This window comes from Nycticebus coucang, chromosome 20, assembly GCF_027406575.1.
Source record: "Nycticebus coucang isolate mNycCou1 chromosome 20, mNycCou1.pri, whole genome shotgun sequence".
Classification (NCBI taxonomy): Eukaryota; Metazoa; Chordata; class Mammalia; order Primates; family Lorisidae; genus Nycticebus; species Nycticebus coucang.
This window is the reverse complement of record NC_069799.1, coordinates 63,482,571-63,495,237: the sequence shown is the minus strand read 5'-3', so window position 1 is coordinate 63,495,237 and position 12,667 is coordinate 63,482,571.

Below are 12,667 nucleotides of genomic sequence, written 5' to 3'. Positions count from 1 at the left end.
TTGATGCAATTCAGTCCCCTCCATGACACGAGCTCTCATCTTCCACAGCTCACCCCTCCACAGCTACAAAATTTTATGCTCATCTGAAATCTCCCTCTCTGCTGGGCCATACAAAACAAACAGAATCCTTTCTCCACAAGACAGTCAGAAAGACATTTTAAGGCATTGGCAGACTTCCCAGGAGTCAGGCCAAACACCCTCATTTCCTTTAAACTGTACTTCGTCCGAGTTTAAAGTCTTTTTTCACCTCTTAGTAACTCTAAGCAAGTCAGCATGTGGTCCCAGAGCAATTTAGAATAAGGATAGATGGACACTGGATGTGTCGCAGGATGTGAGATAAGTTACGTGGGTGCCATTAACTCATCAGCTTTCCGGAACACTGGTTGTGTTGTGAGGGTTAAATGTGTAACACACATGCATAGCACAGTGCCTGGCACCAAGACGACGGCCCAGGAATGTTACCACGACTGTATCTTCTTTTCTTTTCTTCTTTGTATTTTATCATGACAGCTGAAAGCAAACGTTGGCTTTCGAGTCAGTGAGTGAGTGTAAAGTCTTCTCAGCCAGTCTTTATTTTTCCTGTTTTTGAATCCGTGGAGCTTCAGATAACTCACAGTAATTAGAGACACTGTGCTCCGAAGTAATTTATTCTTTGAAATAAGTTTCATGAGTTTACTTTCAGGCATGAATGATACAGCACAGAGCACATGTGTTCCCAGATGGCCCTTTTCTCCTGCAGGGCTGATGGCTGGGAGACCGCTGTTGATCTTCCCATTCATCCTCTCCCTGTAACCAAAGGACGTGTAGTTGTACGCTGCTTGGTGGAATTACGACTTAGTTTTTTGGGTGTAGAACAAAGCCATTTCTCTATAAAAAGATAGTCACTGATTTCAACCTTGATGGCTCTGTGTTATCATAGTGGAGTCTGCTGGCTCAGTTAGGAAATTTTGTGGACATGGATTAAATTTTGCCCTAGAGAAATTTAACTCTGAATTTGATTTTAACAATAGTATATGTTGGGCTCGGCGCCCGTAGCACAGTGGTTATGGCACCAGCCACATACACCAAGGGTGTCGGGTTCAAACCCTGCCCGGGCCAGCTAAACAACTGCAACAACAAAAAAAATAGCCAGGTGTTGTGGTGGGGATGTGTAGTCTCAGCTACTTGGGAGGCTGAGGCAAGAGAATTGCTTAAGCCTAGGAGTTTGACATTGCTGTGAGCTGTGACACCACGGCACTCTACTGAGGGCAACATAGTGAGACTCAGTCTCAAAAAGAAAAACAAAAACACATTATATGTTGTTCTTATCTAACCATTGCTGTCAGGAAACCTTAGGAGGTGAATGAGTTTAAAAGAGGCCTCTGGATAGAAAGCTGGTGTCTTGGAGTTGATGCTTGGGAGCACAGGTGAGCTTGTCAGCGATGGAATAAAAGGGAATAGTTAAGAGGATCAAAGTGAAGGGAAATCTTGAGAAAAGGCTAACTACCCCGTCCCTGAAAAGAGAATCCCTGCCCCAGCCCACCAGAGGCCAATTCAAGCAGAGGCCAATCTCTGTGCTTAGAACATACACGTGAACAACTCAGCGGGAGCAGAGAGGGGGACCAAGTGGGCACACGGCTGCCACAGTGGACAGCACGGTGGGAAGGAGGCAGGTTCATGCGATGCTCATGCTTCTGAATGAGGAGACCCCACAGCAGGGTTACGACCGCCGGGCTTGCCTGGACTCCTGTGTGGTCAAAAACACAAATGAAAAGCCAGAGGGACAGAACACGGTTTAGGATGTCGGGACGAGAAAACAAACGAAAGAGACACACGGAGCTTCTGCGGAGTAGATCGTAGCAGCAAGTCACTTAAGTTCACCTACACCTTCAAAAAACTTCTACTTACTGAAAAGCCGTCAGAACAGCCCTCCACTTTCTACAAGGATTTGAGGTGTGCTTATAGGCAGATGTGTAGAAATGTTTACTGAAATAGTCAAAGTGGTGGAAGTTTGAATCGTGCATAGTCCCATTAAAATGTGTATTGAGGGGTAACTGAATCAGAAACATATGCAAAGGGAACAGGAGAGGAGGTTGGGGGGAGTACTGGTGTCTGCTGTGGGTGAATCTGTCCTGTCATCAACGGTTGCTTATGTAGGGACGGGCATGGTGTTACCTCGTCACTTGTCCTGGAGGAAACAGTCTATGCTGGGCATGCTTTGGTTCCTATAAGGGCTGGTGAGGATAAAGTTTGGGTGGTGAACTTCAGGCAGCCCACATGTGCTCTTATGGAGATCAGCAATTCATCTCTCTGGTTGGTAGCATCCTTGGTCTTTCACACTTTTTTAGTATTAGGTGCGCTTCATTTGAAAGCCTTTTTTGGGGCTTGTTTCTAGCAGCAAAACTGTCATGCTGCAGGGGAAGGAACATCATTGAGACCCTGTAATCTGATGAATAAGATTTGAAGATCAGGGTTTCTTGCTATTTAGACTGTTATTCCCAAGAAAGTAATTGATTCCAGGACAAAAGCAATCTGAGTTTTATTTGGCAAGTAAAATGTTAGGAGAACGTCAACTTGGTGAGAAATGGCGAGACCTGCGGGCTCCAGGCAATGGGCAGCGTTTATGGCCAAGTTCAGCTGAATTGGCCTGTCTCCTGGCGTCTCCGTATCCATCTTTAGGCTGGAGTTATAATGGTATAGGACTTAGGAAGTGCTGTAAGTATTTGCAAAGCCCTTTGAAGATAAGAGAATTTTAAAAATTAAAATGAAGATATTATCACCTTCAATTATGTTTCTTTGATCTCTGTGGCCATTGAATGTTGGGACTTGTAGTTTGGGGCAGTTGCTTTTCTCTCCTTTTTTTAAGCTAAGAGGAACCCCCAGCTTTTGCCAGATACTGAGGGGCAAATGCCAACCTGCTCCAGCATGCGATGGTCAACCATTTAAAACCCTGTCAGTGGTTTGTAAAAAGTTTCTTTTATGCATTGCTTATCTTGTTTTTATATTAAATGCTATGTTGAGTGGGTGGATGGCGAAAGAACCTGAAAATTAAGGCTGTTGACAAAGAAATTATTTATATTGGCATAGGTAACAATTAGCTTATGGACCTGGCCTTCCGTTCTACCCTCTGCCTAAGTCTGGCTTCTCAAAGACACTCAGATTTGCTATAGATTCTGTATTCACAGGAATGTAAAAAATAGCGCCTCTTAAAAACAGAGCAATGAAAAAAGACTATGAAAAAGCATTGAAACGAAGGAAAAAGTGCCAATGATTTTATCTGTCTGTGATTCACCTGTGAAGGTAAAAGTGTAGGAAATCCACACTGGACGGGGCAGAATATCCGCAGAGCAGGGAAGATTTGGGGAAAAGGCCCTCAGTGCCCTGCACTCTCCTTTCGAATGATCAGGATGGTATGTATAGGTCTGTCAGCTGAAGAATTTGGTTTGGCTCTTACTTAAATGCAAAAAATAAATCCATGCCAAAAATGAAAACAAGACTTGTACTTCTTAATACTTTACTACTTAATACACAATAAAGGAGCTAATTGGGAATTCTGAGATGGGTATAAGGGGGTCTCGGCCCTACTGAGGAGGAGAAAATCCCCACCAGCGAGTCACGGGGGGCATCAAACCAAACTGAACAGAACTGGAACTTAGTTCCTATTTTCTTTCTTTTGTTTTCTTTCTCTCCCTCCCTCATCCTTTTCTTTTTCTTTTTCCTTCCCTCCTCCCTTCCTCCCTCCCTCTCTTCATTTCTTCCTTTCTTTGTTTTCTTTTTAAGACAGGGTCTGTTCCCCAGCCTGGAGTGCAGTGGCATCAACATAGCTCAATGCAACCTCAAACTCCTGGCTGCCAGGGATCCTCAGGTCTGGGCCTCCCAAAATGCTAGGATTATTGGTGTGAGCCACTGTACCCAGCCTTGTTTCTATTTGCTAATGCCTTTGGTGTTTGGATGGTGTGCTTTATTTTATCTCTCTACTCACCCCAAATTCTCCACCACCACCCCCCAAAGGCATTTATTTGAGATTCTGTTTGGATTAAATGTTTTCATGGAAGTGATAGATTCTTGAAGGAACTTGGGATGTTATCTAGTTTAACTCCTTCACTATCTAGAGAAGATGACAACAGTGTGCTTAAGATCAGAATGTTAGCAACACTGCTCCCGGACCGGCCTCCATCTGCACGGGCACCTGGCTCATGTAGCTGTAGGTTCTTGTGATGCTTGTGTACTTGTGGGATCTTGTGCTACTCCTGTGACCAAGGGCAGTCTGGTTTGTGTGTGATGCTGTGACCAAGGGCAGTCTGGTTTGTGCGTGATGCTCGGACGTGACTGCTGAGGTCCAGGATCTTCCAGAAAATGCAGGAGTTGAGGAGGGCCCCTGGTTTACTGGGAGTCTCCCTGGTATGCCCCCTCCTCTGAGCGCTCCTATTGTGTGGCAGAGAAGACACCATTTACTTCCACAGAGTCAGCCAGGCAGGAGAGGCAGGGGAGCTTGTATCTGTGGGAGCAAGACGGCGTGTACCTCCAGACTTGGGAAGCATCAGCTATCACCTCGGATTTACTCCAGTGGAGGGGTGAGAAAGTTCCAAAGGTGGATTTTCTTCCATTTTTTAATTTATTTCCATAGCGTGACACTTAAGGCTTTTGAAGCTAATTCTCTGTATGAATTTGCCTAATACACATATAATTCAGATATAATTGTGTATTGATTCTCCATCCTCCATCCTGTTTCATGAAATTAAAAACTATTGTAGGCTGGGCATGGTGGTGGGGCCCTTGTAGTCCCAGCTGCTCGGGGGGCTGAGGCAGGAGGATTCCTTGGGGCCCGGAGTTGGAGGCTCCAGTGAGCTATGATGACACCACTGCACTTCAGCCTGGGCAACAGAGCAAGACCCTGTCTCGAAAAAAAAACTTATAATGAGAACAATACCAGGAATTTTAAGATTCTGCATAAAGAGTCAAAATGAAAGTAACAGGGTGTGGAAGATTTTTCTCCTCAGAAAAACATACTCTCAGACAGTCTCTGCATTGAAATAGAACAAACGGAGTTAAACAGAGCAGGTCTCTCCATCCGCAGCAAGAGCAACGAGCCGCCATGTGCTTTTCACACTCACTTTTCTCTCTTGAGGGTCAACATCAAACCCAGCAGCCAGCCTCCCCCGAGCACTCACCAGATCCTGGGTGCCCAGCCCTGCACGTGGGATTCTGCCGCCTACTCCCCACATCCACAGTCTCAGCCTGGTATAATTGTCATTTCTATTTTTACCGAAGAGGAAACCGGCTTAGAGCGCGAGTGCAGGCACACTAGAGCCCGTGGGTGGTGCTGGTCGGGTTTAAACTCAGACAGCCTGACTTCAGGCTCAGAGAAAAGCTTTTTCTGAGACTAGTTCCTTCTAATGAGCAGCTCCCACCCCCCACCCAGTGCTGTCCAGTAGAGTTCAGAGTGAAGAAGAAAAGATTCTATGTCTGCACCATCCAAGGTGTGGGCTGGGAGCAGTTGAATAGACACACTTGACATGTGGCTGGTGCAACAGGGGAACTGGGCTTTTAATTTTGTTTATGTTTAGTTCATTCAAATGTAAATGTCAATACTCAGGTGTGGCTGGTGGCTGCCATATTTTCAGGCTGCTGTAGATGATGAGAAACTCTTGTTGGTCCTAAATGATTTTTATCTCTAATCATTTGCCTGCATGAGCTGAAAGACAAAGCAAATTAGAGCAAAAAAAAAAAAAAAAGAAAGAAAGAAAAGAAAAGATGAAAGAAAGAGAGAAAGAAGGAGAAGAAAGAAAGAAGACGTTCTTTGCTCCCATGAAACACGAAACGCAGAACATTCGAACTTTGGCCAATCGGGGTTACTGGCCTGAAGGCCTAGGCAGGTTCCATATTGGAGCTTTTCAGATTTTCACTCCCAAATTGTGTTCATTATATTACAAGTATTCTGATCCACATAAAACTTATCAAGCCTATTTCCTCAGGCTGTTGTGGATTTTATCAAAAAGAATGTCACCCTTGTTTATGATCTGGTGACTTTGACTTTAAAAAAAAATTAAAAATCACTGCAGCTCAACATTGTTTAAATTTCCTCAAGAGAACTGCAATCACTCTGAAATGAGTTACCGGCCTCATTTATGAAGCTTTTGTTTTACGTTCATTTCATTTGTAACTGAGACTATTTCAGAGCTGGGAAAGGTCTCAGTGATGAACTCACTCAAGGAAAGTAGAGGCCAGGCAATCAAGTGACTTGCCTCGAGGTTGTGCAGGTCTGTGACACGGAAGCCAGACTCTGCCTCCTAACCCCCTTAGCCAGAATTTTCCACACTTCTTGAAACAACCTCCGATAAGGACCACTCAGCCATCTCAGGTGAAGCTCGCCTAGAGATCTCCCGCATAGCTGACGTTTTCTCCCCAGCCTCCCCGTATTCCATTACTCAACGGAGCTCTGATAAGCCGAAGACAAAAAGCTAGAGTGGAGACTTCTTGATACGATCTCTAGGATGAAAAAAATGTTTTTTGCAATCTCGGTGCAGAGATGGGGTGATAGCTCCCTGTGCTCAGCTCAGTGTGGAAACACAGCACAAACATGCTTCTGGAGAGCTGACGCAGCAGCCTGGCGCTGGCCGGCTGTCGCTGAGACTCCACCAAGACAGGACAGAACATTCTGTGGGAACTTGTTTTGAGGGAGGAAAATAAAAAGTCCTTTAATGTTTCCTTTAAATGGAAACCAAGAGTGAGTTTTCAAATGGACCCTAAGTCCATTTTAAGTGAGTTTTTTTTTTTTTTGTAGAGACAGAGTCTCACCGTACCGCCCTTGGGTAGAGTGCCATGGCGTCACATGGCTCACAGCAACCTCTAACTCTTGGGCTTACGTGATTCTCTTGCCTCAGCCTCCCAAGCAGCTGGGACTATAGGTGCCCGCTACAATGCCCGGCTATTTTTTTTTGTTGTTGTTGTTGTTGTTGCAGTTTGGCAGGGGCTGGGTTTGAACCCACCACCCTCGGCATATGGGGCCGGCGCCCTACTCACTGAGCCACAGGTGCCCATTTTAAGTGAGTTTTAAATGGACCCCACAACACCCTAAGTTGTGGAGGGGACGTGGGGTTCGTGCTCTGGTAAATTCACATATATGGACAAGGAATGAGGAGAGACGCAAAGGAGGGTCTTCTAAGGAGATTAACAAAACCCCCAGGAATTATAAAATTTAAGGATTTTAAACTGCTTTCACAATATTACTTAATTAGCCTCCAGATTTCTCTGTGAGGAAGAGAATTTCCGAGTTGGATGTGTGCTGGAGTGAGGATGACTTTAGATTTTGGTGCAGGAAGAATCAGAACTAATCAGGCAGCATCTTTGATGACCTTTTGGGCAGAGGTGGGCTGGGGGCTGAAGGTGGGGCTTGTGAAGGGAGTTAGATTATGGATGGTGGGTGTTTAACAGCATGTTTAGAAGCTGCTCTGCAAAGGGTAAGTAGAGGCAATTAGAATATGAATGGTGGTCATGCAGGAGCTGGAAAGCCCAGAGGCAGCCCTCCTAAAACTGCCGCCTGTGGCTCAAGGAGTAGGGCGCTGGTCCCATAGGGCAGAGGTGGTGGGTTCAAACCCAGCCCCGGCCAAAATAAAAAAAAAAAATAAAAAAAAAATAAAACTGCAGAGCTACTAGTGTTTTATCTCCACAAATAAATTGCCCAAGGACACCGAATTGCCTTTAGCTGGACCCTCAGGATTGAGCAACTGATCTGTTTGGAAACTGGAATCAGGAGACTATCTTAGGTTATCGAGGAAATCTACATTTTGAGATGAGGAAAGAAATGTCAAGAAGAAAAAAGAAGGGAAGAAGGGAATGGGGGCTGTGGAAGTCACTGTGAGGAGATAAAGACAGTCACAGTTCACAGTGGACTGTCCTGGGTGCTTTGTGCTAATAGCACATCAACTATGAAGTCAGAGACAGAGCCCAATGGGGGGGCCTGGGAGATTTGGGCAGATACGGTAACATCAGACCTGAGAACAATACCCTCCCTGGTTCCCTTGGCCCAGATGGAGGATCCAGTTGGCAGAAGCATCAAGAAGAAGGGGCCTCCAGAAGAGGAAGCGCTCTGCGGCCTTCCTGGTGTGGGGGTGACGCCAGCTGTCCCCAGCCCCACCTCCCGTCCTCCGCTTTGTGGCTGACTCCAGACCCTTATCCTCACATTCTCCTCCCTCCATATTTCCCAACACTTCCTCCTGCCCCTGGATTCGAACCCAGCTCAGACCTCCTCTTTTCCAACAAAGGCTTCCTACTTTTCCTTCCTCTAGAAATTGCCATTGTTCTCAGGGTCACTTTTCTCCAGAGAATGAGAATATGGGGGAACTGCTTTTTTTCTTTTAAGCCCATCACACAAACGCACTTGTGTCCATGAATGACACAGTTTCCAATCAATGCTTGTCTAACCCTCAGGGAAGACCCTGAATGCTGAAGGTGGGCAGCTTGGAGCCGAATCCAGATTCTCCTGGCTCGAGATCTCAGCCTCTTTGACTTCAGCCAAGGGAGCTGATCAGAGTCCCTACTTCCTGTGGTGGTTGTGAGGATGAAAGGAGAGGCTGGTGACCCACGCTGAGCACAGGGCTGGGTGCACTGTCATCATTGTCATCGCGGTGTGCCAGCCTTGGGTCAGTGTAAGGCCAGGGTGTTCCAGTCCCAGACATACCTATGGCTACACATCTCAATATTTTAATCTAATTTTTCTATCTTTAAAATAAAATCAACAATGACTATTTTTTCTCTACGTGGACTGTTGTGGGAGTCCCTGAGATTGTACGCATTAGGAGGCCGAATCTTGGAAGGACGGTGCAATTGATTTTGAAGCCCAGTGTCCTTGGTATCTTACGGTTTGAACCACTCTTAGCTGAAGAAGAGAGTTTCTGCTGCTGGGATCTTCACTGGAAAAAAGGCAAAAATGTAACCCTTGAAGTCATATGACCCAAGGTATGGTCAGGAGGGGAGCTGAGCCCCCGGCCAATGCTTCCTCTTACGCCTCATTCCAGGCCTGGCTTTGTCTATCTGTCCAGGGACATTTGGAGATAAATAAGGAATTTAGGAATGCAATTAGCAGGTGCAGGAAGGAGAGTTTTCAGCTCATAAAAATGAACATTAATGGACAGTAAGAAAAGCAAGCTGTTCTTAGAGAGGGGCAATGCTGTCATCAGCAGCAAAACTTTAGTTATCCCAAACATGAAGCCATAGATGGAATCTTTGTGCTTGAGGTCACCTCGTGCATTGTGAAGCCGCGGGCAGCAGTGGCCCTTTCTGCAATCTGATGAGGGTCAGTGGGTGCTGTGGGATGAGGGTGTCTATGTCAGGTGGAGAAATGTCCCGTGGGCTTCCTGGAGTGCCGATGGCTTTCTGCCTCAAATTCCTTTCCCTTCTCCCCTCCATGGTTTCTGTTCTCTCCTCTGTAGACAGAATGAACTCACCCCTTCCACTCCCACCTCCAAGGATTGGGTGCTTTGTGGGGAGGAACACAATTCCCTTCCCTTCTTCTGCAAGAACAAAAATCTGAGATTTAAAAAAAGACCCTTTCTTTGTGGCCATCCTCGTACTTCACTGTGGGGTCTTTCTGTCACAATAGACGAAACTCAGGCAGATGTTTAAGGTAATTGAATTTCCCAGGTGAAGCCTCCATATGGCTCTAAAAGCAGTTTCAGCAATCGGAGAGGCAGGGGGTGAAGATGTGGAGCCTCGTGCCTGGGTGGGATAGACATGGCTCCTGGTCCCAGGCTTCCCGGTCATCTGTGGCTGCTCCCCACACCCTCTCATCAGGCCCCAGGTAGAGGCAGTCACCTGAGCTCACAATTACTGGCTCCATCTTCCCCAGGCTTCTTGCTCAATACCTTTTATGAAATCTTTCCTAGGCAGATTTTTTTTTTTTTGGAAAAAATTCCCCTTCAGGCACTGCTCACTCACTGTTTCCTGGCTTGCCTTTGGCCAGTTGCAGATTCCCCTGGCTGTTCCTGCAGTCCCACTATCTGGACGGAGTCCTTGGGGGCGCCGCCTGCTGCTCCAGGAACTCCCCACATGCAGTGCTCCCCTCATTGCTTGGGGACAGTCACAAGGAGACACAGCTGCAGGCATCTCTGGTCAGCCTGTCTCCTGACAGCTGTAGAGGGAGGGACCCATTCCCCTTGGGGGTCTCCGTTCATTCTCCACCCTGGCATAGGGCCTGCCTGGGGTGACAGCTTGGTGTGCAGCTTTTGAGTGGAAGAACATCTATTTCATTCTGTTTTCCCTTGATCTCATTTGCCTTTTTCTATCTGAGAGCAAGGATTTCTGTTTGCTTTGTTTTTTGCTATTCCTGGGGCCTGAATCAGCAGTGGGCCCAGAGTAGGCACTCAGTAAGCAGTAAGCACTTGTTAAATAGACATACGAATAACTTGTCTGGGATCCTCAGACCGCAGGGACTGGCCCCTGAATGTTGTCCCAAGTCTTGTCTCCCTGTCCTCTCTGTAAAATTATTAGCATCTGTAAGACCTGCCGCACATTTCAGCCTTTTGATATACTGGGCGGCAGGTCACTGTGGACAGGTTGGGAGTATTCTGTCCCCAACATTCCCATCTCCATCCCCCCAGCATTTAAAATACCTCCTAAAGTCTGTCCTGGGAACTCTCAAGACTTCACTTTGCTCATGTGTGTGGTTGGCCTCCCAGGTACCACCCAAGCCAATCAGCTGAGGGTCCCTGCGTGAGGATGGCGAGACTGCCTTGTGGTGATGGATGGCTCTTCAGAGTCTGGCTGATGCTGCTTTGCTGTGATGAATTTGTTTGGATGGTTGGAAAGCAAGTAATTTTAGTCTTTCCTGGTGTCGTGGGATCACCCTTCTCTGTCCCTGAAAAGGAGGTTCAATGTTCACATGTACGTTTTTTATGCAATTGGCTGTCCCTCCCTTCTGTGGAGTTTTCACTCTCGGGGTTGGTGGAAGTGGTGGGGTGGAGGACCAGCTTCCAGAAATCCCCAGACCAACTGCCTGCCCTTGGCTCAAACTCCTTCACTGTTCCAAGGGACTTTAAACAATGTTTCTAAATGCTGCTGAGTTAGCCTGTCATTCTTCTGCCTCTGACAGGAGGCTGTAGTGCTGGGGATGGCAAGATGTTCACCTATAATTAGTGATGGAGCACATCAAATGCGTAATAGCACTTGGGTATCCGTTGGGATGAAAGGCGCTCCCTGAATGTAAGCCGTGATTATTTCTTGACAGCTAAATAAAAAATTTCCACTAAATACTACTTAACAGCATTGCCTTAAAGGTATTAATTGGGCCTTTCAACTATACAATGCAATTATCAGTCTAATTGAAAATAATTGGTCAACACGGAGAAGGAAAGATACCTAAAACAACCCGTAAGTCAAACATTAAGAAAGTTAAGACTCTTCTAAGTTAAAAGTTTACTTTGGTTATAAAACAGCCGATGAGCCTACTTTGACTTGGCAGGTAAACATTCTAGCAAGGTGTAAGGTTCAAGCAAACCTATAATGAATCCTGAATACAATGGTTGATAAGGGGAGAATCTGGAGGGGGGCAGCTTACCCATCCCCACTGGAGTGTCCCATCACAGATCTTTTCTCCAGCTTTGCAAATGCTATTTTGACATTATTTCCATGGAATAAATCAAATGCGTCAACCATCCTGCCTCCTTGTTGGTGGGGAGGGGAAGAGGTTTCAGCTTTAGAAAACAGTTTGTGTTGTTGTTGTTGTTATTGTCATCATCCTAGACTCCTGGACTAACAAAGCTCGGTGCATTTTTCTTTTTTCGAAAGAAAGGAGAAAAAAAAAAAAGCTGGGGGAGCGTGAGCAGCAGATTGTGGCAAGCTTTACACGTTGGCACAGCCTTATCAACAGTATTTCATGGTTTTCTGGAATTCTTTCAAAGGAGACTTTCCTTTGTAAGAGATTGTTTAAGCTTCATATTATTTAAAGCTATATTGGAGAGTTTAGGAAAATTGCTTTTTAGTTTCCCAGACTTTTAAAGCGTCGACACGGATGTTCACGTCTTGTGAATTTATCTCCTTGCTAATGTGGTGAGTTGTGGATTTCAGCTCATGTTCTCCTTGCTCCTCCCGGCTGCTTTCCTTCCTTCTCCGTTCCTGCTACATTAGGGGACATCTCGAGGCCTCATGTAGGGCTCCTACAACCTTCCCTCTCCATTGAAGTAGGAGCTGAATGCTGATCCCAATGGCCAGGAACAGATTTCTGTTCTGTAAGGCGACTGTCAGATCCACTCAAAAGAGGCCTGGGATTCCTTTCAATCCTGTTTGATTTCCAAGACGCTGTGGTTTCTCCTGTGCACCCTTTTGGGTAAAGACCAGGTCTATCATGTATTTTTTCAGCCCTGGACACATTGGAACACAGGCTATTAACACCCACACCATCAGTCCTGTTAAAGAACATAATGAAAATGAACAATCTTTCTACTTGAAAAGAACAAAACAAACCATCTCAAGTCCTAGCCAGTGAGTCATTCATTAAAACAACATTTGATGATGCACAATTCTATGACAAAGAATTTTGAAATCTTCGGAGTTCTTGGTGTTGTGTTCTGCTGATAGATCTGTGGATTATATTCTCTTGTCCCTAAGATAAAAGTTCTCGAGAATCCTAAATCTTAGCAAATATAGTTGATTGGTTTTAAGGCTTATCAGGGTGCTAGATGAGAACTGTCTT